Genomic DNA, 6,000 nt, shown 5'->3' with positions numbered 1-6,000 from the left:
CACGATTTTAGTGGCCAGTCATTGACAGATGACACAGGCAGACATCTGTTTGTCGATAAATATGTCGCAAACCTGTTGCCAGGAATAGCTAGTCGCCTAAAGGCCAGTGAGAGTTCATGGACTACCTCTTCCCCGGTTTCTCTCTTGACTATGGCTCAGTATTATGAACGTCAGGAATTAGAAGCAAAGGGTAATGAGGATAAGAAGACTAAAGAATTAAAAATGAAGGTTATGTTGGCTCAGGCTTATGGTCCACCTTTTAGAGGTAGTGATAGAGGTGGACGTGGATCTTATGGTTCGCCTTTCCCTTCTTATACTCGTTCGAATTTGTCTGCTGACCAGTGCGCGTACTGTAAGAAATTCGGGCACTGGGTTTCCGATTGTCCAGCACGGCGTGCTCAGCAGTGTACACGTGGTAGGGGACAAATGAGAAAAACGTCCAGGATATTCAGGGCCTAGAGGAAGCACAGGTGATCGTGCTAGGTTTGATGCTAATATATGTGGGCAGGATGGGTTCAACACTTTTGATAGAAGGAACCAATATCAAATGTCTGACTATGTGCCATCTGATTCTCAAGATTCTACTTATACATAGGATTGCCTAGGATGGGGTAAGGAATCAGTTGAAGTTCCAGTAGATCAGAGGGGTCCCTATGTTCCAGCAAATGTTTTGTGCTCCACTGATCAGTTTCTGGTTGATACAGGAGCTACTCGTAGCGCCTTGTCTAAACAATTGGTTCCAAGGGCTCCCCTGTCTGGCTTAACCATTACATCGATAGGCTTCGATGGAACCCCTTCCCTTAGCCCATTGTCGCAACCACTTGCATTCCATGTGGATAAATTTACTGCTCCATGTCCATTTTTGCTTTCCCCAAATACACCAGACAATATTGTAGGTCTTGATATGCTTAAGTATTTCAGGGCTACGATACGATGTTCTCCAGAAGGTGTACGTGTTATCTTGAATGACAACCATCCTGTGATGGAGAGAGCTTGTCTTGTTAAAGAGGATATTGCATTAGCTTCACTCCCTAGTACTTTGTGGGCTACTTCAGACACTGATGTAGGGCAAATGGTTATTCCACCAGTACACATTAGTGTCAAGGAGGGCGCTGTGCTGCCACGTTTGCCTCAATATAAAATTTCACAGGAAGGTGAAGAAGCACTCATACGTATTGTCCATGATCTCATTGAAGTGGGGGCTGTTGAGGAAGTTCCTTACAATGTTTGTAATAGTCCGATTCTTCCTATTCTGAAAAAAGATACTGACACTAGGGTTTACAGATTTATTATTGATTTGCGAGAAGTTAATAAGATTGTAGTACCACAATACCCCGTGGTTTCTGACATAACGACACTTCTTACTTTGGTTCCCCCGACAGCGACTACCTTTTCTGTGATAGACTGGAAGAATGCTTTCTTTTCGATCCCTATTCATCCTGATAGCCGATATTTGTTCGGTTTCACTTTGAATAATCGATCGTATAGATTCTGTAGAGTTCCTCAAGGCTATACTGAGAGTCCTAGTATTTACAGTCAAGCATTAAAAAGACAACTTCATTCTTTCATTTTGCCTGAAGGAGTGGCTCTCATACAATATGTCGATGACATCTTGTTGGCAGCCGACACCCCTGAGCACTGTGAAAAATGTACTTTGTCCTTGCTGTCTTTTATTGCTTCCCATCATCACAAAGTATCACGAAAGAAATTGCAATATTGTAGACCAAAGGTGACCTACTTAGGTCACCTTCTGTCTAAGGAGGGCCGTGCACTCACACCAGATCGCATTCAAGCTATTTTAGACACACCAGTGCCCCGTACTCAGAAAGATGTCCGTGCATTCATTGGTCTTACTTCTTTTTGTAGGCAATGGATATTAGGATTTTCACACATTGTTAAACCCTTGCCAGCACTTTTGACCAAAGATACTCCAATGCCCCTCCCATGGACAGATGAATGTGAGACTGCTTTCCGACAGTTACGACAAGCTCTTTGTTCAGCACCAGTGTTAGGTACTCCAGATTATACGAAGCCTTTTACATTATATGTACACGAGAAAGATGGATGCGCATTATCAGTTTTAGTACAGACACACGGTGACAAACAGCGTCCCTGTGCATATTTTTCAGCAGTACTTGATCCTGTTGCTCGTGCGTTACCTGGATGCTTCCGTTCAGTTGCAGAAACAGCTGTGTCAATATGTCAGAGGGAAGGGATAGTTTTGTCACATAAGCTGTTGGTGCTAGTACCCCATGCGGTTGATGCCTTTTTAAATCAGACGAAGATGCAGCATTTAATTAGTGCTCGTCTGACAGGATACGAATTGACATTGTGGGCCCCGCACATTACACTAAAGAGATGTGCGATACTAAACCCAGCCACTTTGTTGCCATACCCGGCGACTCAGTCTCAGTCACAGGAGTCTCATGATTGTATATTCCTTACTGAGGAACAGACAAAGGGTCGTGTCGATTTGCAAGACACGCCCCTTTCAAGTGTTGATGAGGAACTATGGGTTGATGGGTCCTGTTTGAAGTTACCAGATGGTACAACGTCAGCTGCATATGCAATTACAACACTTCAGACGGTAGTTGAGACAGCTCGTATTCCACAGAAGTCAGCTCAGGCAGCTGAGCTAATAGCGTTGACACGAGCGTGTGAACTTAGTACTGACTTATCTGTGAACATTTATACAGACAGCCGCTATGCTTTCGGAGTGGCTCATGATTTTGGGCTACTCTGGAAGGAGAGGGGCTTTCTTACATCCCACGGGGTGCAAATAATGCATGGAGAATTAGTACATAATCTCTTGACTGCTTTAACATACCCGAAGAGGATAGCAATTGTTAAATGTAGCGCACATAAGAAAATAATTGATAAGATAGGACAAGGCAATGCTTTTGCAGACCAAACAGCCCATGGAACTGCCATGCAGCGAAGCACCACGTCTATGTACGTAGTGAAGTCACAGGCCGAAAGCTGGCATGATACCAGACAGGAAGTGCTAGATATGCAGAGATCTGCTTCTGCAGAAGAAATTGAGCAATGGTCTAAGGAGGGAACATTGGATGATGAGGGCTGTTGGAGGAATAAAGAGATGAGCAAGTGGAGATTGCCGACAGCTTATTTACAACCTATGATTCATATGGCACATGGGCCGGCACATGTTGGAGCCTCCTCGATAGCGAAATTGCTCAAGCAAGTTTGGGAGCATCCAGGAATTGCCGGTACAGCTAAAAAGATGGTGCAGTCTTGTCTGATTTGTCTTCAGCATAATCCTGGTAAAGGGACACGAACTCCTACAGGAGGGTTTGCTACGTCAACCGCACCTTTTGAAGTTTTGCAAATGGATTACATCCAGCTTGAGCGCTGTAATAACTTAAAGTATGTTTTGGTAGTGGTATGTGCCTTTAGTAAATGGATAGAGGCATACCCTACGAAGGACAATACAGCTCTCACTACAGCAAAGGTGCTTTTGAAGGAATTTTTCCCTAGATTTGGTGTTTGTAAACTTTTATGGAGTGATAACGGACCCCATTTTATTGGGCAAGTTGTCAAATATGTCCTGAAGGGGTTAGGGATAAAGCAGAAGTGTCACGCTGCTTTTCATCCAAAATCAGCAGGGTTAGTGGAGAGGTATAACGCCACACTTAAATTAAAACAGGCGAAAATACTAGCCTCCACATCCCTGAATTGGCCAGACGCATTACCTTTGGCACTGTTGTCCATTAGATCAGTGCCACATTCGCGGTCTGGTCTTACACCTTATGAGGTGGTATTTGGGAGGCCTATGAACATTTGGGGAATTCCTAAACCACGTCCCATACATGATGTGCCATGTGTATTGATGAGTGACTACCTATCATAATTGACTGACAGTTTGGTCTCTATTCATCAACAGGTTCGAGAAGCTCTTCCTGATAGGTCTGCAGGTGAAGGCCATGGACTTCGGCCTGGAGACCAGGTGATGATCCGATCGTTCCAGAGGTCGAGCAGCTTGGAACCGAGGTGGCGCGGCCCGGAGCAGGTGCTGCTTTCAACGAGAACTGCGGTTCGAGTGACGAACAGGAGGAACTGGGTGCACTCCACCCACTGCAAGAAAGTGCTGTCTACCTTGGTGGATCCTGTTGCTTTGATCGACCATCGGGACATCCTGGATACAGAGAAAGGCCAAGCCATATCACCTGACGAACCTGAGGAAGTCTTCCCGGACCACACAATTTCTGGAGTATCCCGATACCAACTGAGACAACGGAAAGAGCCTGCATTGCTGAAATAGACTGGTTGAGCAACCTCCCTGGGTTAGTGAAACGGAATGCCGATGTGGCAAGGGGGGAGGATCAGTTCTGTGTAGTGTAGCGACACCCGTCTTGACCCTCGGTGAAGAAATCAATGGCTGCCCAGGGATAAGAGCTCCAACGATTGTTTTCAACAATAAACTGATCATGTCCACAATGAGATCAACTGTTGCTAAGATAAAGATCATTTGTGCTATAGGGTTTGTTGTTGCTATGGTGGCTGTAGCAGTAATAACATGGTTCGTTGAGAAAGTGGCTCCTGCTCGAGAACTTTTGATCGCTACTACTCCAGTATCAGTTGAACACCACTACTTTACGCTTCCCTACCATGAGCAGAAGCATCGACAATCCTACTTAAATAATACATTTATCCAGGTGTTGCATCATACTCATAATGCCACAAATACTACCAACTGTTGGGTGTGTGGGATGATACCTGCACATCAAAAGAAAGGAGGAACACCTTTTATTCCTCTTCCCTTTTCTCATAATGGTTCTTGTCAAACTTGGTATGCGCTTTTGTTTGCATCTGGAAGACGCACAGTAGGCGGGCTTCTTTTTCGCCTCAATAAAGTATGCTATCAAGATAAAGATGGTTATCCTCAAGCCAAAGGGACCAAATGGGAATGGGAAGAGTATCAACTGGACAATATTTCAACGCCATATATCTTCACAAATATGAGAACTTTTACCAGTAATAAACAATTTGTGATTTCTGTTACTAGAGCTAAAGAAGATTTATGTGTAAGCAGTATTGGAAGAATTCCAGTGGGGAAAAGTGAATGTACTGTAATTCTGTCTATTGAAGGTATAAACAATAGCACTTTCATAGCCTCACACAATACTTATTTTATCTGTGGTAGCCACGGATATTATCAACTACCTGCTGGGTGGTCAGGCGTGTGCTATGTGTCCTTTCTATTGCCCCCTGTGATTCTGGCACCTGCATCCTACCACCGGGACCTTAAATTATTTGACGATATCTCTAGGAATAGATACAAAAGGACAATAAGTGTTGACGAAGTAGACCAAACTGATACCACTCTGTAACAATATGTCGATTTTAATTTAGGTTTGTTCTCCTTTGTGGGTGCTGCATTAAACAGTAGGAAAGTAAGACGATTAACTAGAGTTGTGGAAGCTGTTACCAATCAGACAGCTATGGCACTCGGGAACATTACGGAGGGCCTGCAAATTGCAAGGATTGTAGCTCTCCAGAACCGAATGGTCCTAGATGTGGTTCTGGCTGATCGAGGTGGTGCATGTCGCATCATCGGTAGCAGCTGTTGTGTATTCATACCGGATCACTCGCCTTCAGTATATGACGCAATATCAAAGCTGCATAAGATTGCTGCAGAAATTCATCCAGAGACTGGTACTTAGAGTCTGGCTGGATGGTTTTGGACTCTCGTTTCTGCTTGGGGCTGGAAGTTACTAACTATCCTGTGTATAATTATTTTGATACTTTTTACATGCTGTGTATGTATCCAATGTGGTCCAATGCTTTGCTCTATTTGCATTTCTGTCTGTATACCTGTCAAAAGGAATATTGCAGAGACAAAGGCCCAACAAATGTTGAATAAAGAAGTGGCCGAAATAATGCTAATAGATGTGCGGGATGCATATTTAGATTACCCCAGAGGAACAGATGTCTTCAGCTAATGCTAAAAGGGTTGTCTGTTGTAAATTGGCTGCGATTGGA

The sequence above is a fragment of the Triturus cristatus genome, chromosome 10 (assembly GCF_964204655.1).
Source record: "Triturus cristatus chromosome 10, aTriCri1.1, whole genome shotgun sequence".
Classification (NCBI taxonomy): domain Eukaryota; kingdom Metazoa; phylum Chordata; class Amphibia; order Caudata; family Salamandridae; genus Triturus; species Triturus cristatus.
The sequence above is the reverse complement of the archived record's forward strand: the minus strand, read 5'-3'. Positions refer to the sequence as shown.